General features: G+C 32.7%; 1 protein-coding gene across 3 annotated transcripts in view; it reads left to right on the plus strand.

The window, feature by feature from the left end:
• Positions 1-587: 587 nt before the first annotated feature.
• The window catches only part of LOC143191353 (uncharacterized), a 160268-nt gene continuing 133457 nt past the window's right edge, over positions 588-27398 (plus strand). Inside the window, exon 1 of one of the 3 annotated variants that reach the window (XM_076396316.1) lies at positions 588-717. The gene's annotated coding sequence lies outside the window, so the exon portion shown is untranslated. Of the gene's footprint in view, positions 790-27398 lie in introns of all 3 variants that reach the window. The other 2 variants (XM_076396317.1, XR_013004479.1) reach the window with 2 other exon arrangements.

Raw genomic sequence — 27398 nt, forward strand, 5'->3', positions numbered from 1 at the left:
ATTAGAATGCTGATTTATATCGAAGGTAAAACAAACTAAAATGTGTAAAATGTCAACGTTATTGCAATATTGCACCGTTTTGACGTTATAAATTGAGATGACGTGGGTTCACTGCTATTTTGGACTATAGTTGTTATATTGCGTTTTCAGCATATTTTAGAAAAATAAATAAATGTGGTGAGCTGCTTCGTATCGGAAAGCCTAGTGGATATTTTAAATTATTGAATAATTTTAGGCTGCGAATGTATATTTTCTCTTAAAATTTGTCGAAAACCCTAATCAAACGACGTGAAATATTTGTCCCGACTTTTATGATACTGGGCCACGCGGCGTTTTCGGACGACGCGGCAACGTCGCGCGGGTCGGCAACGCCGCTCCGCCGAGAGCAGAAGGCCATCCGAATCGTTAGCGAAAAGGTTGTTCGTAAAGGATTAAATAGCGAAAATTTGTGCGCGAAATCGCCGGTCGACCCCCGTCCGTTTGCGTCCGTCGCCGTCCGAACGGTGCGTAAAAACGAACGACGTCGCCAACGTCAAAATTGTGACGGAACGATACGATCCGCGTAGGCCGGAATTAAACATGGCCGCCGGTCGGTTGTGGTGCGCGCTCGACGAGAGCAACAGTTGAGAGTAGTTGGCGGATTTCGACGCCCCCCCTTGCCGCGGGCCCACGTCCGCCGGGTAGCTAGCCACCCTCTGGCCGCAGTGCAGTGAACAGGTTAGTTTTCAGTGGAGATTCCGGTGGGGTTTCAGTGAACGGGAGACCGTCCCTCCACGCCGAAACCGAGAGGTAAGTGTACGGCCGCCCATGTCTGTGTACGGAAATCTTGGCAGCGGATCGGTAAACAAATTGGCCTACGCGAGAAGAGGTGACTGAAGGCGACGGTACCGATTTTAAAAATTAAAAGACGCGGCTCTCTAGCGCAATTAAAACGGGCTGACAGTTCGACAAACGGTCGCCGTACACCCGGAGTTATTTCGATGCTCGAACGGACGACAACACGCCTTGTTGTTTATGTTTACATGTTTTTGTTGCTCCCGTTGGTGATTGGACGGCGGAAAAAACTCCGAACTTATTTCGACCGTTATTATTGTTTATCGACCGTTTGCGTATTTTAATTCAGCTCTGATCTCTGATCGCATTGTTTTATTTAATCAATCGCCGGCTGAATGTTTTGTAACTTGCGTTCGTAAATCGGGCGATTAGGTTCGGTGTTAAGTTGTTATTTTGACTTTGTGTAATAATATTAGGAATAACTTGAATATACGTTAAGCTTAATTTGTATTTTTTTTTAATTTAACCTCCTACTGTAATATTGTAATTATTCTTAACAAATAACACCTAATTTTTAACATATATATAGAGTAAATTATTTATTATTACAACTGTATACACTATATTTTTGGTACACGTTTTGAACCCAAAGAAACCCAAGGATATTTCTCAATTTCTGGATGTGATAATCTAGGGAAATGTCTCAAGACCTTCCTTAATTACCTAGTGGCGCGATGTATATTATGATTAGTTTTTAACGCATATATGGATTGTATACATTATTTATAACTTCAGCTCTATACAGTATATTTTTGTATATACAACACTCATATATATGATAATCTGAGGAAATGTATGAAGACCTTCATTAATTACCAACGGGCATGATGTTGTATATTATGATTAGTTTTTAACGCATATATGGGTAGCATACATTATTTATAACTTCAACTCTATACAGTATATTTTTGTATATACAACACTCATATTTTTAAAGATTTTTATAACCCTCTATTTTGCATAGATCAATTTTCCAGCTGGAATGATGATTTCGACAGTGAATCGAAAGAAACCCAATGGCGTTTCTCTATGTCTAAATGTATATAGGAACATCTATATAAATAGTATACATTATTTATAACCACAACTGTATACAGTATATTTTTGGTACATGTAATTTTGACTTTTTTTATGAGCTCCTATCTTGCTTTGATCAATTTGATAGATGGAATTAAAACGAAATTAAGCTTCTAGCTCGTATAGATCAATTTTCCAGTTGGAATGATGATTTCGACAGGGAATCCAAAGAAACCCAAGGGCATTTTTCAATTTCTGGATATGATAATCTGGGGAAATGTATGAAGACCTTCATTAATTACCAACGGGCATGATGTTGTATATTATGATTAGTTTTTAACGCATATATGGGTAGCCTACATTATTTATAACTTCAACTCTATACAGTATATTTTTGTATACACAACGCTCATGTTTTTAAAGATTTTTATAAGCCTCTATTTTGCATAGATCAATTTTCCAGTTGGAATGATGATTTCGAGAGTGAATCGAAAGAAACCCAATGTTGTTTCTCTATGTCTAAATGTATATAGGAATATCTATATAAATAGTATACATTATTTATAACCACAACTGTATACAGTATATTTTTGGTACATGTAATTTAGATTTTTTTTATGAGCTCCTATCTTGCTTTGATCAATTTAATAGATGGAATTAAAACGAAATTAAGCTTCTAGCTCGTATAGATCAATTTTCCAGTTGGAATGATGATTTCGACAGGGAATCCAAAGAAACCCAAGGGCATTTCTCAATTTCTTGATATGATAATCTGGGGAAATGTATGAAGACCTTCCTTATTTACCATCTGGCATGATGTTGTATATTGTGATTAGTTTTTAACGCATATATGGGTAGCCTACATTATTTATAACTTCAACTCTATACAGTATATTTTTGTATATACAACACTCATATTTTTAAAGATTTTTATAAGCCTATATCTTGCATATATCAATTTTCCAGTTGGAATGATGATTTGGACAGGGAATCCAAAGAAACCCAAGGGCATTTCTCAATTTCTGGTTATGACAATCTGGGGAAATTTATGAAGACCTTCCTTAATTACCAAGTGGCATGATGTTGTATATTACAATTAGTTTTGAACGCATATATGGGTAGCATAACATTATTTATAACTTCAACTCTATACAGTATATTTTTGTATATACAACACTCATATTTTTAAAGATTTTTATAAGCCTCTATTTTGCATAGATCAATTTTCCAGTTGAATGATGATTGCGACAGTGAATCGAAAGAAACCTAATGGCATTTCTCTATGTCTAAATGTATATAGGAACATCTATATAAATAGTAAACATTATTTATAACTACAACTGTATACAGTATATTTTTGGTACATGTAATTTTGATTTTTTTATGAGCTCCTATCTTGCTTTGATCAATTTGGTAGATAGAGAAGTAATTTTGATAAAGAACCCAAAGAAACCCAAGAAAATTTCTCAATTTCTGAATATGATAATGTGGGGAAATGTCTCAAGACCTTCCTTAACTACCAAGTGGCATGATGTTGTATATTATGATTAGTTTTTAACGCATATATGGGTAGCATACATTATTTATACCTTCAACTCTATACAGTATATTTTTGTATATACAACACTCATATTTTTAAAGATTTTTATAAACCTCTATCTTGCATATATCAATTTTCCAGTTGGAATGATGATTTCGACAGGGAATCCAAAGATTTTTTTCTCTATACCTATAGGGATGCGTAAATTATTTATAACTACAACTGTATAGAGTGTATGTTTCTATAAATTTTGCAGTTGAAGAGGTAATTTTGATAAGACAAGACATCTAAGAGCATTTATCATTTTCTGTATATGATCCTCTGCGAAAATCTTCCATTACTACCAGGTGACATAAGGTTCTAAATTATAAAATATGATATTATGTGGCATAGTAGGAATGAATTTATTTAGAGTCTTGTTGAATTAGAAAGGACCTTTTATCTTTATATCTATGTATGGATTTTTATATTTGATATATCATATTTCACATCATTTGATATATGATGTGGGATATTCAGAATAATCTCCCATATATCATAAACAACTAAATACATAAAGGAACAACACATTGACCAAAAAAGTCATAAAATGAACTTCAATAATACTATAATGTCAATTTACAAATTTTGCAAACATTGTACTGGTTGGTAATAAAAAAAGGTATCCTTGAATTTTCGGTGTTTTTAACCTTAAACTACAATAATCCCCATGCCAATCACTAAACAGTACACTGGAAACTTCAAATATATGTATATTATGTTTTGAGGGAAACGTATGATTGCATTCAAATTTCATAATACGGTACTACCACCTTTCAGAATAAAAGTTTCTAGTTATATTTTTACACGCGTTTTAAAAAGATAAATTTTGGTATACATCTCAGTCTTATGGTTAGTAAAAAACTGTGTTGTCGACACAGTTTGGTTTGGTTTGGTCGAATATCCTAAATATTTCAGAAAGTTATATTATGAAAAGTATATAATAATACAAGTATTTAAAAAAATGATTTAAGTAAGCAAATGTCAGTGATGGGATATCGTCGTCATACATCACAACAGAACAGCAACATTTTGTTGTTTCCATTGAATGTCAGAGATACCTACAACAGCAGGGGGCTGAGGAGCTTCAATACAACTCTCAACTTCTCAACTCAACTTCTCAACTAACCACTGAACCGAAAAAATCAATCATGATTCCTGTCAGTAATCTATTGTATTTCCTTAAGAGTTATGATGGATTAGAATACAGTGCTTGAGTTATATCTATTAATTGATTTAATTATCAATGACATATATAGGTTTATAATTAAAAAAAACTTAAAATTGCAATAAAAGAAAACTTTTATTACTTATTGTTATTATTTTTAACCAGTTATAACAAAAATACATGAAAGAAATTTTTTAAAATTATTTTCATTAAGACCCTATAAAATAAAACAAAATAACAGTTTTGACCATACAAAAATCATTCAGTAATATTAAACTACATTTTGGCGTTATATATTTGCTCTGTGTCTTTCATTGGCAGCTTTCTTATATGGATTAAAAGTCATCATGTTGTAATAGTTGTGATAGCAAACCGCTTTATATCAAAACCTTTGGTTGGAATTGTTTTTGTTTCCGTTTCTTTATCTTGACTTTTATCTCAGTCTCGAGGTTTTTGGTTATTGGTTACTGATTTGGGTTGTGTAATAGTAACCAGAAGCATACTAACTGGACTTTTTTTGAGAAATCTTATATCTCATCTATATGCGTGTGGTTTGGTTGCGGTTTTCCTAGAATAGGTTGAGTAGACTGGATGACTAGATACAACTTCGTGTTATCAGTTCGAATAGATGTCGCAAAATAAAATAATTCTTGTGAATAAAGTAAACGAATGGAGTTTTGTTTTGTAATTCGATCCTCGGCAAGACTATTGCTGCCATATGCCATCTAGCGTTCACATCATTCATGTCGTATTTTGTGGTTAATTTTTGAAAATACTCGCAAGCATATACATATACATATTTTATTTATTATTTTTAAACTTTGTGTGCAGTTATTTCATTACAATTAACAAAACTAAAATAATACCTGGAAAGGGTATTATTAAAATCACACATAAAATCAAGTTCTTTTGGAAATAAAATCTTAAAAAATACTGATGGTACTGATCATAAATGAAATTTTGTTTCAGATAGTATGTACTAGCGTTGGGAACTATTGACTGAAAATAGACGAAACTGTCGATAGTCAAAAAATTACTACTAGTAATTACTTATTTTCATATATATATACATGATGATGTCATGTTCATGATGTCAGACGAAGATATACGAACTCCTTCTCGTATTAATTGTTAGAGAGGAAAGGACGAAAATAATTGCGTGGATAAGTTCATCTTAAATTAATTTAAATGGGCACAATAAGAGCCCATAATATAATAAATGCAATTGGTTGTTTATTTTATTCGAATGTGCTTATTTTTTCCAACCGTATCATAAGTGAGACGGAGATGTGCTTATTCAATATAGTACGTAATTAAAAAAAAACAAAGAAATAATTGCTGAATACTATTACGCTACAATGATTAATTTCGTTTTAAATGAAGTAGAAATATTTTTATATTTCAATCCCACCAAATATTTCGTCGTATTTTAATAATATATTATGATCTGATCGCACGATATCGACCAGACCCTTTTTAAACACAATAAAAGGTTCATTTATTATTGAACGGAAATATTTTAAAATTAGTATTCAAAAATATAATCATGTTCAGTTTTTCTCCCGTGAGGCGATTTCTTCAATTGTTAATAATTTGGCCAGATTTTGAAAAGACTCGTTCCGAGTGGACATATGTTGCGGGTATAGGGGAATATTTCAAATATAACTGATATAATTCACGTAATATTATTTTATGAGCTTGCCAAAAATCCAATGGGTTCCTTGTGTAATTAATTCTTTCATTCTATCTACGTTTTATCAAAATATTTTTTACGAAATTTAACTGTAAAAACTTCTTCAAATCATTTCGAATGGACACAATTTTCTTTTGAATCTAAATTTAGTTTTCAAGATTTTAGGAAAGAAGTTTCAAAATGCTGCTATATTAATGTCAATATTTTATTAATATTGCAAGACTTATTGGATTAAAATAAAGCTCAAGCTTCCAGGGAACTTTCAGACAGCTTTGAATTGACAGTATTAAATTAATTTTATTACACGTTTACATATGGTAGGAAAGATTCAAAAGAAGGGATAGTGGTTACCGCACGAACTCATTGAAAATATTATTTGGAACGGTTTCAACATCGTGGTTTAAGGACTTTCAAGGCAGAAATAGAAGAGTTTTTTTTTAACAAAACAAAAAAAATTCTTCAAATCACTTCGAGTGGACACAATTTACTTTTGAATCTAAATTTAGTTTTCAAGATTTTAGGAAAGAAGTTTCAAAATGCTGCTATATTAATGTCAATATTTTATTATTTACGAATAAACTACGAAAAGAAACATAAAACCGTATATTGCATATAAATCTATGTAAGCATCTCTTTTGGTTTTGGTTTCAACATTTTGAGTGCTGGTTTTCATGTCAATATAACAATGAACGGAACTAATAAGTTCTAAAACAATGAATTGCAAGACTTATTGGATTAAAATAAAGCTCAAGCTTCCAGGGAACTTTCAGACAGCTTTGAATTGACAGTATTAAATTAATTTTATTACACGTTTACATATGGTAGGAAAGATTCAAAAGAAGGGATAGTGGTTACCGCACGAACTCATTGAAAATATTATTTGGAACGGTTTCAACATCGCGGTTTAAGGACTTGCAAGGCAGAAATAGAAGAGTTTTTTTTAACAAAACAAAAAAAACTTCTTCAAATCACTTCGAGTGGACACAATTTACTTTTGAATCTAAATTTAGTTTTCAAGATTTTAGGAAAGAAGTTTCAAAATGCTGCTATATTAATGTCAATATTTTATTATTTACGAATAAACTACGAAAAGAAACATAAAACCATATATTGCATATAAATCTATGTAAGCATAAATTCTAAAAATGTTAAAAATCAGTCGAATGAAACTAGTAGAACCGAAAATAGTAACTAAAAGTACAGCACTGAAACAGTCGATAATAAATAGTACTAAAATCAGTCGGACTAAAATAGCGACTGAAAGTAGTCGAGTGACACAGTCACTATTAAACAGTAGTAAAACCAGTCGGTCCGAAAATAGCGATTGAAACTGTCGATAGTAAAAAGTAGTCAATTACTAAACAGTCTATAGTTCCCAGCGTTACTATATACACTTCAGCAGTTGACAATGTCTTTTAAACTTAACAGTGATGGGCATCTGCGAGAGTAGACTCTGTAAGCAAATTGTAAAATAATAATCTTTTGTTCTGTAAGGAATTCCTTACAATCACAGAGCTTCACTGTATACAGACTTCAATATCAATTAATTATTTTTCTTTTAAATTAACACTTTTAAAAGATTACGGTGATGTTGCTTCATCATCTCTTTTGGTTTTGGTTTCAACGATTTGAGTGCTGGTTTTCATGTCAATATAACAAAGAACGGAACTAATAAGTTCTAAAACAATGAATTGCAAGACTTATTGGATTAAAATCCAGCTCAAGCTTCCAAGGAACTTTCAGACAGCTGAGAAGTTATTGAATCAATTTTTTTAGGCGTTTACATACGGTAGGAAAGATTCAAAAGAAGGGATAGTGGTTACCGCACGAATTCATTGAAAATATTATTTGGAACGGTTTCAATATCGCGGTTTTAGGACTCGTAAGGCAAAAATAGAAGAGTTTTTTTAATGGGCGATTTTGAATATTCTGGTTAGCCCATGGTCATAACATTTTGGCTATGGATATGGTGTGATCAGCATGGTGTAGTTTAATAACTAATAATTAATTCGGTGCAGTTGGAATAGGATGTTGTACGTGTGTTGTGTATAGTTGTACCCAGCATATTGACCAGACACAGCTCTTTCTGATTATCACTTGTTCAAATCCATGCAGCATTATTTGACACGGTATACTGACAGGGCAGGAAAATGTCTTAGAAAATGATCGATATTTTCCATATTTCGTTCCAATTTTTCTCAATAAAAGCTTTGTTAAAGATAAAAAGTTATCAGAGTACATGCAAGTAAATAAATGTTTTGTATCATCATTTATTTATTTATTTTTTTAATATATCTTTTTAATGATGATACATGTCACTAATGGCTGCAAAATTATGAAACAAGAAAGTTTCTTTGTCCATCACAAAACGGTGTATGTTTAAGAATAAAAGTATATCGGATTTTTTCAAGAAGTATAATAATGAACAAATAATGGCCTCTTTTAATTATAAACATACTATTATTTCCCTCGGCAGATAGACAAATTAAATGTCTTCTAGTTAGATTTCTCATCTCCTGGTTTTTCACCTTAATATTCCTTGGCGGGATGTTGCATTTGTTATTCAGAAATAAAAACCGCAAGATTCTGAAGAAGGAAACATCATTTCGTCGAAATTATAATAAATAAACGTAATGCCTACCAATGGGGAAAATCCTATCTATTAATTACCTTGTTATTCACGCTAGTAGTTTAAACACGACAAAATAACCACGAATAGTAGTTTTTAATACTTTTACTGATTAAAAAACACTATCCACATTAATTTTTCTCGGAATAAAGACAATATATCCGGTGCAATTTAATTTAGCCTCGTTATTAATTGATATTGTTGACAAATTATTGTGAAACATCATAAATAATAAATGAAGAGCGATAAATTGACCATTTGGATCAGGCATTTGTCAAATGTGCTGTGTTGAATTTATTATTCACATAAATTAGAAAATATCGATAATATATCGATATTATAACGAAAAAAGGATAGGTACAGTTTCAGTATACAGGGAATCGACAAAATAATATGAACATATATGAATAATATGAATATCTGATATATACAATATTTATTTATTAGTGAAGTCTTGAACCATCATTTCATTTTGAAATAGCTGCAATTCTTCGCTGAATATATTCGTAGAGTGCCAATGGAATAGTTTCCAATAGAATGTTGTTAAACCAAAACTTCTTATTCTGTGTTCTAAAACTTCCCATTAAATTATGTTGAGGTCTAGCGCTAATGCTGGCCAGGGAAGATGTTTGATGATATTCTGATGCTTCTCAAATAAAGACTGAACCTTTTTTGTGTGTATGTGTGGGCGCATTATTATCTTAGAATATGGCAGTGTTTAACAATAATCCGATCGGTGATGTGAATGAGAGAGGAAACCTCTTTATTGTAACGGAATTTTGTACCTGTGAGAATTTTTTGAGGTATGCGAACAGCCAGTAGTCATTGGGAGCCAAATCTGGCGAATACGTTGGATGTGGTTTGAAGTTCAATTCATGTAGCTTTGATATTATTTTGATTAACTTGTGGCATGGTACGTTTTCTTGAAACAATTTTATTTTCTCTGTCTTATGGGGTCGTTTATAATTTCCACCTTCAGGCGCGCCAAAAACGCTATACAATATTCACTGTTGATGGTATTTGTCTTTTAGAGATAATAGATGAATATTACATCACGTACATCCGAAAGTACCGAAGCCATAATCTTTCCAATCGATTGTTGTGCTTTCGGGCGCTTTGGACGAGGTTCACCAGTTGCTATCCACTCAGATGACGATCGTTTTGATTCCGGAGTGAAGTGATGGTTTCATCCATTGTCACATACCCAAAACGCAAAAATTCATGTTTGTTACGTTTAAACAAGGCCAAATACTGCTCAGAATAATCAACACGTTCTTGGTTTTGGTCAACAGTGAGTCAAATGATCATGCAATATAAAACCATCACGTTCTTTTGATATCTATAGGATATTAGATGACTCACCTAACTTCACTTTTCGATGATTCAAAATAATTTTGTGGATTTTTTTAATGTTTTCTCGTGTTATCACCTCATTCGTGTCGCTACGACCACGTTTGAAGTCAGCAAACCAACGTTTTATTGTTGTTTCTGATGGAGCGGAGTCCTTATAAAACTGTACAAGCCATTGCTTCGTTTGAACGGTATTTTTTTTCCCATCAAGAAGCAGTATATTAAAATACGAAATTGTTTTTAATCCACTGTTTGGAAAATAACAAAAGTAGTGTCACTCCAGCGCAATAACTCACAAAACTTATGAGTAGAATATCATGAAATTTTAACAGCTATCTTTTGAAGGTTACTGCTATGTGTTAGGCCAGGAGCTTTTCAGCTCATGTGTTATGATCATTTCTTTGTTTTATGATTTTTTCTTCCATTATAAAGGGTTTTGCAATCGCAGCCTTTCCATGAGAAACACATTTGTCGCAGCGTGGCCAACATGTAGTAAGATATAGTATACATGGTGTTCATATTATTTTGTTTATCCCTTGTATCCATATTTTTTCTCCGAATATTATATACTTGTTAAAAATTGAATAAAATACGTATGTAATTTGTAGATTTGGCCTCAAATTGTTTGAATTTCTTTGATACAATCTAATTTATAATTTGAGTGTTTTTTTATTGCGTTGCAATATAAATCTCAATATTAACTGTCATCTAATAGATTGTAAGATAAATTATCATTAAAAGATATATCAACGTTTACAATTGATGGAAGTAGCTCGGCTTCGTTGGCGCTGTGGTCAAGGGGACAGGACGCTCCTCTTACTGTTGTGATAGTAGCGGGGTTCGGATCCTGCTGGTACATGAATGTACTTTATGTTTGTGATTGTAATTGTATTTGGCTTGATAAGCAACACTGGAAAATTCGATAAGGAATAACCATCACCAGTCACGCTAGTAACCAGGCTGAGTAAGACCGGATGTCATTTGGGATGGTCTCTAAGTTGGGCACTGGCCAGTTGGTAGTCGTAATGCTGATGACCGTGATTCGGAGCCTACTGTAGGTCCAGTCCACATAAATACTCGTTGGTAAAAAGGAGACTTTGAAATATATATTTTTTAATACTTATTAGTTCCACAATCTGCCCCAATATACACATGGCATGTAGAAAATCACTTCATTAAGTGACTATTTTAATTAATTAGTCTTACCTAAAGCTTATTCTAAAGTCTGTATATGTCAAACAATCAGATAGGATGGTGTTAGATGTTTTAGTCTACCCACTGTCACCTCGCATATTTAGCTGATTAGAGAGTACATTGGAATGCACTAACACTCTTTCGAATTCCTTCACACAAACACGTTGAATTATACTCGTTATTGGCTCTAGAAGAATATCGCCTTGTATCACTTCATTTGAGACATAGTACGGAGCATCGACAATAGCACGCAACATTTTATATTGGAACCGTTGCATGATTGTTGCTAGCGGTTTCCCATGGTTGGATTCCATATGACCAAATAGCCTTGAGTATATATTTATATAATAATACCTTGTTATCTAATGATAACTTGGATTTGCGCCCGACAATCCAATACATTTGGTAGAGTTTAAGTCCAAGTTGTTTCCTTTTGGCGAGTATGTGCTTCTTGCAAGTTAGGCGTCGACTTTAAAATTGGTGGAAGTTTCGAATTTTCTTTAGGCTTTCTGTTTTTTCACTAAGTTTATGGTTTCACTGGAGTAAACTATCACTGAACACCACTGAATCTTCAAAACTCTTGTTTTAACTTTCTAAGTGGTAACTGTGGTTGATCTATTTAGGAAATTATTTTAATATGTCATAGCACTGTCTTTATGTGTTTGATTAAAAATACATAGTCAGTCAAATCAGTTCTATTAAAATTGAAAGTTATAATATCTCATCAATTTAATTTTATGAACAAGAAAAAATATTTTTTCGACATAAATTTAGGGGAAATTAAAAACGAATTTATATAGTTAGAAAATGATTTCGGTTTTTAGAGAACACATTGAAAGAATTATTGGTGAATTAATATTAAGTTTATAGAAAATGGTACGGTTTTCAACAGTGTATGTATACACTTTTTTTTCCTTTATCATTTGTTGATGTATATATAATTTTATATAATTTGTTATTCTATTTTAGATTTCCCCAGTTTGGGTTTATTAACAAGCACTCAACAATTGACCAGCTCCACAGAATAACAGATGTTATTGAAAAAGCCTACGAAAGTAAAAAAGTATGCTCAGCTATATTTTTAGATGTAGTACAAGCTTTCGATAAGGTTTGGCATGAAGGCCTTATTCGTAAACTACAGAAAATGCTACCAAAACAACACACCGTACTATTAAAATCATACATTATAACCAGAATGTTTACAATCAAACAAGAAGAAGCTTACTCTACAATAAAAGAATCTAAAGCAGGTGTACCACAAGGAAGTGTACTGGGACCAATGCTTTATCTACTCTACACTTGTGATATACCACAAATAGAAAATATTACGATGGCTACATTTGCTGATGATACTGCGATTATAGTTGTCGGAGACAATAGTGAAGAAGCCTCACGAAAATTACAACAGGCAAGTGACAATATAAATAATTGGACACAAGATTGGAAAATAAGAATTAATGAAAGTAAATCTGTTCACCTATATACTATATTCAATTCAATACGATTATTCCATATAGCAACAACGCTAAATATCTCGGAATGAATCTCGATGCAAAACTTCGCTGAAAGGAACATATAAAGAAGAAAAGAAAAGAACTAGAATTGAACTATACGAAAATGTACTGGCTAATTGGAAAAAAATCACAATAATCAGTACATAATAAATTGCTATTATATAAGCAAATATTTTTCAGAACAAAGTCCTGAGAGGTATTGTGGGTGCACCCAAATACTATAGAACTGATTATCTACATCGAGACGTTCAGATACCCACAGTCAGTCAAGAAATCAAGAGAATTGTAAGGGGGTATGAGGAAAGACTCCATTCTCATGAGAATATTAAAGTATTGCAACTTTTGGGTACCACCAGAGCAGGACACAGACTCAAAAGAATCAAACCAACTGATCCTGTGTGGTGTTGTGTAGTGAGGTGCATGTATTAAAAAAATCAGCACTGACATCAATAAACACTATTTCACCAGACACTGAGATAGGGCCGATGGTCCATATACCTAGATTTAAGATATCATAAAGACAAATTGTAGGTTAGATGGAAACGACTAGTAACAATATATTAATTAAATAATAAAACAATTTTTTTAGATATTTGAATACTTTCGAATTATATATAATATAACAAGATATAATTGATGAGTTTCTTTTAAAGACAAAAACATGTAGGCTTCAACTATATTACTGACGCGTTTTATATGGATGGGGCTACATTTTAAAACTAAATTTAACTTAAACCTAACTGTATTATTATTTTGAAAATGAAATTTCAATTTAAAAAAGGCATGCTAAAGAGTATAGATTTTCGTTAGGAAAATGTAGCAAAATAATAAAAGCAATTATGTTGATAAATAAATAATTGAAATAATAAACGAAATCCCTCGTAGATATTACCATACTTTACTTTTAATACAAAGTATGGTATTGTATTAATTACATTTATTTCACTACAACTAAGTGATACATCCAAATTAAAAACATAATTATAAGACATGATGAGAATTTTTAAATAGAATGTATATCTAAGTAAGGAACATGTCCAAACATTGGATCCATCATTTGTTTTACAGAAAGTGCTCCAATGTGTTTGTTATTTCTTAAAAAATGGTCTATATTTTTTTCATAAACAATTTCAAACCATTCATGTGCGATTGAAATGTTCTCAATCGTCATGAGTAACATTTTGCAAGATTGCTTATAAAAGCTTCTTACCAGATAGGAAAATTTCATTTGCTTTAATTTCATGTTTAATTCGTGGCAACTATTAATTAACTAAACTTAATTAAGTAACATTTTGATAATGGAAAAACAAAATAAAAAATAAAATAACATAATTTATGTTATCGCTTTCGCCGATTTTATCGTCATTTCACTACTATACAATAGGCTAGGTGCCCGCTTGGTTGGTGCAGTGGTAAAGGCGACAGGACGGTCCACCTACTGTTGCGATAGTCGCGGGTTCGAATCCTGCTGCAAGAATGTAAAATTCGACAAGGGAAATGTTTCTAGTGACGCCATTATCCAGGCTGGGTAAGACCGTGTGTCTTCTGGGATGATTTCTAAGTTAGTCACTCGCCAGTCGGTAGGCTTAATGCCGAGGACAGTAGTTTGGAGCCCCCATTAAACTGTAGGTCCAGTCCAGATAAACCCTCGTTGGTAAAGAGGCTTCAAATTGTGTGTGACGTAGTCGTTTTGGTCACACTGGGTGGATGGTATGGGTACAGGTCTTATCTATACGTTATTTTAATAATGTTATGTTATAAGGTTCCTAATATGAGGGTCCCTAATGTAATTATAAATCGGTAAAAACTCCAAAACAGTTGTGTATTTTCGTTCTAAGACAGAAACAGAAACATGCTAAAAAAATGTGGTTAAATATTTTAAGGCGTGAACTAGCCGGTATAGCTTGAACATCGGTGACTTATTCACAACAATAATGCCATTCTAATGTAAGTATTTACTATTTTAAGTACGTTAAACTATGTCTAAAGTATAATTTACGCAATATCGAGGTAAATAACAGTGTTGAAAATATTTGAGGTTAAGCCTTATTTATTTTGTTTGTTATGTATGAGTCCTTAATAATTTTGATTTTTCTTTCAGTTACTAAATAATATAGAAAAATATATTTAATCTAACGTAATGGGTTTATGAATTTAGTATGTATTTCTTGATTCTTATTTCTATTCAGGATTTACTGCTGTTTACTGCTGAACCTTTATATATTTTCAAAGTACAAGGAAAAAATAGAATATACAAATCCCATCATGGTTAAATTACAAAAGCCAATATCAAATATCTGATTTCAATTACATCAAATAATTCGACTCGTAATAATAAGACTCTTATTTGTTGTGACCAACAGAAGTAAGTAAGTAACGTCAATTAAGTCAAGAAAAGTAAAAGAAACTAAGCAGAGATGGAGTTTAAGAATTGATGGGAGAACTTATGATGGAAGAATATTTTAAAGCATGTATAAACACAGATTTTTTTAAAGTAGTTGATGAAGTATACTACGTTGTTTGACGTCGTCCAATCATTCAACAATGTTTATAATTCTTCAGTAGTTCAAAATTGTGTGCCAGCTAAACTATGTATCGATTTGAACAAACGTTAATCAGACACAACAGAGACAGAACTTCCCATTCGAGATGCTACAGTTTATCCTTCACAAGCGTCAAGACTTTGTTACTCCTGGACTAACCCGTGACGAATTATATCCACTTTTCATTGCTAGTCACAATAGGTTACAGAAAATTGTTCTTTCTTGCCTTACAAGAAATGAAACCGCGTTGTTGAAGAACGTGTTGGTTCGAAATGAAATTTTCAGTAATTTCATGTGGTTGCTATAGCTCGGTTTTTGTCTAGTAAGAATTATAATTCATTGTCCTTTTTGGTCCCCCTGTCATTCTTTGTGATGCAATATCATGGGACAAATCAAACAACAAAAGTGAATATTGAATGTCGAAAATGTATTTTTGAGCGTTCCTTCATCAACGTCTAAACTCCCTGAATTCTAAATTAGTATTAGATTGTTGAACAGATGTTTACGTTGATATTTCGAATTTCCTCCAATAGATTTGTTATATATGTGAATGTCATAACATTATCTTCCAAATAAAATAAATATTTTAGTAGTAAATGCGATTTGTTTCATTCAAAATACTATCCCTTTAAAACCCTTACGAATTTTGGTTTGGTTGGTTAAGTGAAGTTAATTCATATTTATTATTATTATAACTTGTAGAGAGTCTTTTGAGAGTTGGAGCTGCATTTTCGTCTAATAAGTCTTACAATTCAGTTCAATCTTTTTAGTCCTATACTTCGTTCTTCGCTGTTTTGTTTATGCTCAAAATCATCACTTTTAAATCGTTTAAACCAACCATTGGTATATGTTGGAGTAGAAACACCATAAGTTTTTAATAGAGTTTGTTGTGCTTCGGCAGCAGATTTCCTCAAATTAGATAGATGTAATGAATGTCTAAAATGCAATTTTGAGTGTTATAACTCAATAACACTAAAAGGAAAACAGTTATTTTACGTAGCGAAACCTCAAAATCCAATTCAATAGCGAGTTTAGACTATTCAAAGTTGCTTACATAGATATTTCGTATTCACAACAGTAGATATCGCTATATATAATAATGTCATAACATTTTCTTCTAAATACAAAAAAAAGATATATGCTTTTTAGCTGCAAATTGAAATAATTTATTAGGTGAAGTTAATTAATGTTTATTATTGTTAGAGATTGTTATGATATGATAAAAAATTATCCATTATCCAAATAAGTTTTATGCAGATAAGCTCGTCGCAGGCTTGAAGCAATTTATCTCTTTCGGGATAATGAAAGATACGGGCCAAGCACGGGGTGTCTGGTGGTGATTCTTCTTCTCCTCTTCCTCCTTCGCCATCTTCGGCGGATGCGACTGTGGGACGGTTCCCTCTGCGCCGTATCCTTTGAGTGTGATCGACGACGGCTTCGATTTCCTGTGGAGTCGGCAATAGGGAGCCGACACGTATGGCAGACCGCATTTCCGTCGAATAGAAAAAGAGGAAGTCGGCCATCCGATCGGGCTGATTCGTTGTTTTCGTATGCGGATGATGCGTGCCGTACAAAAAGGGAACGTCCGTTGTCTGTTGGCATTGTGCCGATAATATTTATGAATCTACGGCCGTGGGTCGCCTACCGGGGCCGTTCCGAATGTAATTTTTGAATATATTAAATTTTTATTGTTTGAATTATATATATATATATATATATATATATATATATATATATATATATATATATTCAAAAGATATTATAATGCACCGTATTATTTGAGGAATATCTTTGCCTGAGATGCTGCGGTAAACTTGGAAGTTTCTTTAGTTTCCTAGTGGTATTAGGTCTTCACAGAAGAATATGAATAACCAATATTTTGTTGTTTGTTGCTCTCTTTTTTATTTTGATGATTTTATTCTCATTGGTAGGTTCCAGAGCCCTATTGGTCTTTACTGCCCCTTACAGCTTTTATTTTAACGTTTCCTGTTCGTTAATTCCAAATTATTAATCGTTAACACTAATAATTTAGTAAATTAATATATTATTATCAGTAGTTGCTGGCTAACTTACAGTTTTATCTCTACCTTGATTTTAATCTAGGTATTTACCTAGGAAGACCTATTGGCCCTTAGTTAGTCTCTAACTAAAAGTTTTTCAGTGTTTCTTGCTAATTAGTGCACTTTACTACACAATATCACACGGTTTGATTCTCTTGAGCCTACGTCCTAGTTCAGTGTTCTCCAATAGTTTCCGCACTTCGGTGTTAACATGATAATCTTTCCTCACGGCTTCTTGTGTGAATATCTTAATTTCCTCTATAACAGTTGGAATCTGAAGGTCTCGGTCCAAGTAATTGTTCCTTATTTTGAAATACTTATTCATATTTATTGGCATATGAACAGTTTGATAGCAGGTGAATTCAGTGTGTATTGATTAGAATACGTGACTTAACAAATATCTCCAGATTTGATGCATGCGCTCCCTGGGCTCCGTTTATTTTGGACGCAGAGAATAATCAAAGTTTGGCGCATGCCTATATACAGCCTCATTCACTTTTAAAAGGAGAAAATAAACATTTAAATTTATATATATATATATATATATATATATATATATATACGTATATATAATATATATCATTATCAATTATCATTTCTATATGACCGAAAACATTTCAAATTTGCACGTTTTATTAAATATTATCTTGTATATTGTTCAATTAATTTCAATTTTTCAAATTAATTAATTTTGTATGTTATTAATTACTCAATTGCAACTTTTGATTAATAATTTAGTTAATTTATATACATAGTGTTTATTTTACGGTTATTAGTAAAGAATCGATAATTACTAAATAATATCACTATTAATAGTTTATTAATATTGCACCCATTATTACTAAGCAATTACGAATATAAAAAAATGTTTTGTAAATTAATTAGTAATTTCTAAATAATAAAAGTTTCGTTATTCCTAACTAATAAATTAGTAAAATTTGACGCAATTAATAAGTTGTTAATAAGTGAAAAAAAATATCCAGCTTAGTAATATATATCGGCTAATTAACTATACACCAACTACAATATTATCTATTAATATTAATTAATCATTAAACGAATAACTAGCTGATTGAATTACTATATAACTAGAGATAATGCGTCCTATTGAGCGTAGTAACTATCTAATTATAGTTAGTTCCAGTTTTATCAGTTAATTATTTCACACACGTTTTAACGACCATTCTAATCACTTATTAGTTTACTTAAGAATTAATTAAATTTACATAATTAAGTAAACATATTTTGAAATAATTATTTGTGCTAGTATAACTATATACCAACACATTGCTTAGTTATTTTATAAATTAATTAATTTATAGTTTAATTGTTGTTGATAATATTGAAACAATATGTATTGATAAATTCATTCAAAACTTTTAGCTGGTCTAAAAAGTCACAGTCCCCCACTAAAAAAAACAAAAAAAAAGTCTTAACCCACTTCTACTGGTTTCAAGGCAATCCATGAATGACATTCTTTTTGAATACTTTATCGATTTCTAGACTTTTAGTCGGTTTGGAATCGAACTACCATATTCATAGTGAAGAAACTGCTCATATAATCCATTTAAATCATTAATATGACATTCGGATGGTTCTGTTCTTAACGAATAAGGTAGCTATTGTGAATGTAGCTTTTTGATATCCCACATTTTGTTCAAAACATTAACTGCCTAAAGAGATGTCTAGATGTATAAACAGATTGTTGCTGTTTAATTATGTTTGTTTCGATATGTCGATATTTAAAAAATTTCGATATATCGATTTCGAGATTTAAAAAAAGACGGGGAAATCCCAGACCAAAAGTTTGATTGATACTCTTCTTCAAAAACCCTACACTTTTAGTATCGATATTTAATTTGGTAACTAAAAGTTCGATACTCCCATCTATAACTATCTATACTTCTTTGAAAAAATATCGATATTTTTTTGACATCCCTACATCCTATTACACCGAATTGTTTTAAACTCTGCTGTTTTCGCTCTGGTTTCGCTGCGCTGTATATATTGGCCATCACTTTAGACAGCTTTGGAAGCTGAACATATTGCCCTGAAAGTTATTACACTTCTTCAAGCGTCTTAAGATAATTCTATTGCTGTTTGCGACCACGAAATGATGTCAAATCTTTTTAGAATCCGCCTGTTTCGATCGCTTATTTTGCTAATTCTTCTGTGTAGCTGCAAAACTTTGACACAGAGCACAGTTGAGGGACTAATTATCTGTGGAATGAATGGTGAACGAATTCCTCACGGACATCTGTGGCAAAATCGATCAGGTCAGAAGAGTGATATATATATATAGTGATTCACAGTATATTCGAAATCCTGCGGCACCAACTTCATCATTGGTTGAGAAATAACAGGTCAATTGAAAAGTCCCCGGCCTGACACATAGGTGGCGCTACTATAATTAAATCCGTATGTTTTTCAGTTAGCCCTAACCCTCAAAAGATGCGTGTAAAATTTGACAGCTGTCACATCATTAGTTTGTGAATTATAGCATTTTGAGTGAAGCAACTTTTTTTATTGTGAAGAAAAAGGATAAAAAGGAATTTCGCGTGTTGATAAAATAATACTTTTTGAAGGGAAAAATTACATTTGAAACAAAAACTTGGCTTCATGCCGAGTTTACGGACACTGCCCCAGGAAAATCAACCATCAAGGATTGGCATGCTAAGTTTAGGTGAAATTAGCACCGAAGACGGTGAATGCAGTGGACGCCCAAAAGAGGTTGATACCGACGAAAACATTTAAAAAATCCACAAAATGACACTATAAAGATATCAACTGAACCTGTATATCATATCATGCATGAATATTTGGGTATGAGAAGGCTCTATGCAAAGTGGGTGCTGCGCGAGCTCACTTTAGACCAAAAACAACGACGAGTTGATGATTCGGAGCAGTGTTCTCAGATCTCAAAAGAATGCTCGCTGGGAAGAAATTTTCGTCGAATTAAGAGGTGATCGCCGAAACTGAGGCCTATTTTGAAGCAAAGGACAAATCGTACTACAAAAATGATATCAAAAAGTTGCAGGGTCAGTATAATCATGAAGGGAATTATGTTGAATAAAAAAATAATTTTATCAAAAAATGTGTTTTACTATGGTAGGCCGGGGACTTTTCAATTGACCTGTTGGACACTCTTCCCTAGCGCCGGCTATGGATTGATGATGATGTTGATAATGATTAAAAAACATCGAAATTAATTTTTCCCTAATGTTATGATAAAACATTCTTTAAGCATATTTTTAAAGCAGTATCAACGTACGAGTATGCCTATCAGATATAGTGACATGTACTTTGGTATTTTACAAATGTTAAGACAGATTAATTAGGACAGAATAAAATCACTCATTGTTCGAGTTATTTGTCGAGGTGCTCAATGAATAAATCAGATTATGAGTTCTAATGAGATAAAAAAACCTTTTTATATAGACTTTTAAATATCTTGATACAAAGTCAATTTCAATGGTAACGATATTCTATTATGGACGGAGATTTTTGCGTTGGAACAAAACAGATAAGAAAACGCGAAGACCAGCCGCCCCTGTACCCCGCCGCCCCCTTGCACAGAACAACGGAAGCGAATCATTTAGTATTGGGTTTTTGCTGTCGACTCACATCGTCGAGTTGAACGAACCCGTACTACCATACTATCGGTGGCGGAACATGATATATACGTGGACGATGGAAGATCCCGCATATAAAGTGGAACATCGTTTTGTTTACTTGCTGTATAAATATCCCGTCGGAGTCCTGAGCGGGAGAGTATCCTGGATCATCGAGTTCGGTTGATAGAGTGGGTCAGCACGTGTGCTGCACTAACGGTATGAACTGACTGATTGGGAGTGAAGGAAGATAAAAAATAATGATAGGTAACCGCAAAATGAGACATTCATCATCAATGAATTAAAAAACACACTGAATATTCATAAATTATTCTTCGTTTTTATCAATTATTGTTTATAATTGTTACAGTTATATGTATATATCAATCGCCTTAGCGAAAATTTTGTCTCCCTTTATATCGAGGAAGACATTTTAGCCCTAATATTTTTGTGTAATATAGTAATCCCTCGTTATCCGCGGGGGTAGCGTTTCGATAAAGATAGCAGCGGTTGGTGAAGTTGCGATTGACGATGGATCCATGCATTTAGATTTGGATTTAGAGCATGTAATTTTGTTAGATTAATAGTTAAATTTATTTGTCTAGTCATTAATGAAGAAAAATCGATGTGTATGTGTACGTAAATATAAAATTTATATTTTTATACATATTTTATTTAACTGATAAAAACATAAAATAATAAAAAACATATAACATGTCAATTGAAAAATCCCTAGCCTAACACATAGATGGCGTTACTAGAACTAAATCACCCAATTAATACCCTCAAAAGATGCGTGTATAAATTTGACAGCTGTAGGATCATTAGTTTGTCAATTATAGCATTTTGAGTGAAGCAACTTTTGTTATTGTGAAAAAAAATTGATAAAAAGGAATTACCCGTGTTGATAATATATTGCTTTTTGAAGGGTAAAAATACAGTATTTTGAATGACCGTAAATTGAAATTCATTGAATTTAAAAAAAAGTTCATGAATTGGGCTTCAAATTGCTTCCTCATCCACCGTATTCTCCAGATCTGACCCCCAGCTACTATTTCCTGTTCTCAGATCTCAAAAGAATGCTCGCTGGGAATTTTCGTCGAATAAAAAGGTGATCGCCGAAACTGAGGCCTATTTTAAACCAAAGGACGAATCGTACTTCAAAAATGGTATTGAAAAGTTGGAGGGTCGCTATAATCAGTGTATCATCCTTGAGGGGAATTAACATATGTTAAATAAAAAAATACTAATTTTGCCAAAGAAATGTGTTTTTCTATGGTAGGCCGGGGACTTTACAATTGACCTATAAGCAAGTCACAAAGTCGTTTTGCATCAATTTGGTTCAATAGATCAGTTGCGTTTATTTTTACCACTTTCAAGAATTCATGAACAAAATTCCTTTTTCACTTTCGAACGATTTCGGCGATTTCCGAACATGAAGAATAGGATTCGCACTTTCCCTAAGAAGTGATTTTAATTTCGATTCATGGTGTTAGTTCTCATTCATAATGATCAAATGATACACAAAAGCAAATGCTGTGATAGTATATCAGATAGTCGATTGTTTTACAGCTGATTAAGTATATACGTATTCGATTAATTAATACCAACATCTTTACATGTTAACCATTCATTCCTTACTTAATTTGCATTTCTATAGTGCTTTTGACATGTCAGATTTCGGACACATTTAAATATGAATAGTTTTTCCATGTATAAGTTCGCATATGTCTTATGTTGTTAGAATCAATCTAATTAAGAACTTTTGTCCAGTTAATATACTGTTTGTCCAGAAAAATACCAAAGCCAACTACAAACTAAAAAAAAATGTAATTCCAAGAGTTAAATTTGAATTAACTTCATCTCCAGTTTGCTAAACAAGTTTTTTCAATGAAACTAAGGTAGTATGAAAATAATTTTAGATGCAATTCTAACAGTAATAGGTTTTGATAATTACAAAATTTTCTTGATAATCTTAAAAAATCATGTTTTATTTTTCACATGTGTGATATATTTCCAGGGTTTTTATTGTTATGACGGTGTTTGTATATTCTAAAATATACTGATGTATTTTTTTTGGAGAAATCACAGGGAATCACAGTACGTAGCTTAGCGACGTCTGGGCAAAAGAGTTTGAGCATAAGCTGCATGGAAAGATGGTCAAAGTCCCATAACCATGAATCGTTATGATTAAGAAACACCCATGCCTTGAAAAACATCGCTAGCCCGTAGATTCCTGGCGCAAGCATCGTAGTCCGGGATCTAAGGACACCAAATAGGGGTTGTAATTGCTGTAAATTGACGTAGATTACTGGAATTCGAGCAGAAACTTGGAATTCTAGGTGTATGCCAACCTAAGGGGGATTGCAGTAGATTATTTAATATGCATAGACTGTTATATTATGGACATTTGTTAAAAACAGTGCAATTCAGAGGATCATCAAAGGCAAATAGATGGAAGAGGACTGCACCAGGTGTAACGGAAACTCATTAGCGGTTTTTCTAACAGATGTCGCTAAGCTTAAGTGTGCAATCTCATGATTTGACATACATGTCAGATTTTGCGAAATTAATACCGTCAGAGTACCCCATACCATCATTTAGGCACGCATTATTTTTCTTATTTAATCGAAAAATCATTGAAAGTCATCGTTTCCTGGTAGAAACTTACGATGAGTATGCTCTAACCTTAAAACAGGTGAGGCGTGATTTCGGAAATTCAAAAGTCGTGATTTCGATGTTCAAGACGAAGAACGTCCTGGTAGAGCGATCTGAATGTTTGAAGATGCGAAAGAGTTATTGGATGAAGACCCAACCCAAACTCAAAAATAATTGGCATAAGTGTTAAGTGTGACCCAAAGAACTATTAGAGACCAATTACGATCAATGGGGAAAATTCAAAAGATGGAAAGATGGGTACCCCATCAATTGAATGACAGACAAATAGAAAACTGAAAAATCGTCTGCGAAATGTTGCTTTAACTGTATGATTGTAAATCGTTTCTGCATCGAATAGTGACGCGTGATGAAAAGTGGATTCATTTTGAAAGCCCTAAGCGCAAAAAATCATGGTTATCACCTGACGAAGCTGGCCGGTGGACTCCAAGGCCAGACAATTTGGTTGCCAGACAATGCTTTGTGTATGGTGGTACCAGAATGGCGTGGTGTATTACGAACTGTAGAAATCAGATGAAACTGTTATTAGTGATTGCTACTAACAACAAATGATCAATTTGAACCACGCATTGATCGAAAAATGCCCAGAATGGGCCCAAAGACACGATAAAGTAATTTTACAGCACGATTCCTCACCTCCTCATAAAGCAAAACCGGTCAAGGAACTGTTGATAACACTTAGCGGAGCAGCACTTCGCCAATTTCTAAGAAGTTAGAAAATGGCTTGATGTGTTTTACTTAAACGACAAACAGTTTTTTTGGGGAGGCATCCATAAATTCACTGAAAAATTACCAAAATCTAGTGAATCAAATGGTCAATACTTGAATAAATAGTTTTTTTTAATTTTATAGAAAATTAAGTATTTTTCCGAAAAATACAATGAACACGCACATTTCTTCGGTTGGTTCTTCAGAGGGGAGGTGTTATATTGCAGATATAGCTTGAGTTCTTCTCAGAAAAAGAACGGTGTATTTAGTCTGACTGTGAGATGTAATGAGTGAACTATTTAAAATATTTTTAATAAAAAAATTGAACCGACTTCAAAAAATAAATAAGGAGTTCATTAAAAAGTAAAAAATCATCAAACTTTTGAAACGTTTTAATATAAAATATGTACATAATAATCGTTATAATAACTAAATAAATATAAACAAAACCTTATTTAACCTATCGTCGTCTTTATCGTCGTTTCAATTTCTTTCGGTAAAAATAAAATAGCTGCATAGTTAAAAAGTTGAAATAAAAGGTAAATTAATGATTTTGTTTTAATTCCTATACGTTTCGTAACCTACGTATTTGCATACTTTGAACTGTTTCTGACAAGACAACAAAAACATAACGCAGGACCACCGATATCCGATAACCAATTAAGTTTAAGCAATTTATTTCTAGCTCGCACGGGAAACGGTATATTAAATTTTGTCTGACGTTGTTTGGAGAGAACTACTTCTAAATGGGAAAAGGAAATTGACCCGTTCTAAACAAACGCATTTTGTTATCGAACCAATAAATTGCGATCGATTTTTCGTTTGAAATTATTTTTCCACGAGCAATTATCGACGTTTTAATAGCTACGTAATTTCCGTTCATTTTTATACCGGTTCGTTTAATGAACGACTATTAACTTGTCCGAAAAATAATTGCGTATACGTCGTTGAATGTCTTTATCTCGGATTCCCGATTATTTTCTTTCTATCGAACGGAAATTGTTTTATCAATTTTCATTCGAATGGTTTTTACTACGAATAGTTTAACAGAAATACTATTAATAAGATTCTCTAGTGGGCTCACAGGTAATTTGTGAGGTATTCTGATGTATTAAATTTTGAGGAAAATTCACCATCTTCTGAAGGCAACGAATGTATTAAACATATAGGAGATAACGGATTGTCACAAGTTTTGTCATTCTATAAGAGGTGGTGTTATTGGGTTAGTCATTTTATCTTTCCATTGGTTATCAGGTCGTTGATTAATTGAGAGATATCCGTAGTATTCTATTAGACAGTGTGGTGTATACCAAGGACAAGTCTAGTTAGTCGTAATAAAATATTTTTAGCAAAAAAATTAAACCAAGTTCAAAAAATAAATAAGCAATTCACTAAAAATTTAAAAATACTCAAACTTAGATTTTTAACACAAAGAAAAACATTTTAAAATAAAATATGTAATAATAATCGTTGACTTTGAAGTCGATGCGGAACCTAAAGAATTTAATTAATTTAGATTTGTTTTGTTGTTTATTAACACCACCTTATATTTAAGGTGGGGAAAAAGTCCCGCTACCATTTTGATTACGCGCCATCTTGGTTATGTAACGGTTAGCTCAGTTTCGCATTAACTATTGTGTAGACGTCTAAATTTTCAATTTGTCGTTTACATGCGAATTTTCGACAGTACGGTACGACAGCAGACAGGTGTCTTTCTGGAAGACAACGGACGTCTCGTAACGCTGAAAATGTGGCTCTGGTGCTCGATAATGTTGCAGAGTCTCCAGAAACATCAATTCGGAGACGTGGTTTTCAGTTATACATTTCTGCACAGAATTTAAGACACATTTTGAAAACTGATTTGAAAATGTTCCCGTACAAAATACAATTAGTCCAAAAATTGCTGCCGCGGGATCCTGATCAATGGGTTGAGTACTGTAATGCAATCCTAAGTTTTTCTGGTGAAATTGAATTGATTTTTCGTCTAAATTGATAATAAGAGATGAAGCCCATTTTTTTCTCTGGCTGCTCATTCTCAGTAGCTCAGTAAACTGAACAGTCTGTTTTGGGGAACACAGAATCCTCAATTAATTCATGAAACATCATTACATCCACTAAAAACAACTGTATGGTGTAGTATTCATGCTGGAAACATCATTGGTCCGTATTTTTTTGAAAATGACCAAGGTGTTGCTGTTAGTGTTACGAAAATTCCTTGTGCGAAAATTTTCTTGTGCCTGCAATGGAAGAGAAAGGACTAGAGGACATGTTGTTTCAGTTAGATGGGGCCATAGCTCGTGCAACTATTAAATTCAATTATTGAATGACATTTTTCCACGAAGACTAATTTCGCGTTAAGTAGCGATTTAGCATGGGCAGCCAGATCTCCGGATTTAGCAGCACCAGACTTTTTCTTAGGGTTTTTTTTAAATCAAAAGTTTATGTGAATAAGTTACAAACAATTTAATATCTTAAAGACAATATTCGTCACGAAATTTAGGAAATCAGTCTCAGATGTTGCAGGATGTCATGAAAAATGCCTTTAAAAGAGCCGACAGTTGCATAACGAATGGCGGTCACCATTTAGGCGATATAATTTTTTAATCATAACGAAAAAAAATGTAAAGATCGCATAAACTTCTTATGAAAACCAAACTTATCTTTTCTTTGAGCAAAGTTATAGGCAATCAAAATAGTAGCGGGACTCTTGCCACGTTGTATTATCTAATCTAGTAGTCCAATTGTCGATAACTCATTACAAGATTTGGATGTTGCCTTTTCAGTTGTTTTAACTTTTCGGTTCACTATAAATCAGTGATCAT

This window comes from Rhynchophorus ferrugineus, unplaced genomic scaffold (genome assembly GCF_030347505.1).
Source record: "Rhynchophorus ferrugineus isolate W39M unplaced genomic scaffold, kcgeb_rfMv2 rfM2, whole genome shotgun sequence".
In the NCBI taxonomy this organism is placed as follows: Eukaryota; Metazoa; Arthropoda; class Insecta; order Coleoptera; family Curculionidae; genus Rhynchophorus; species Rhynchophorus ferrugineus.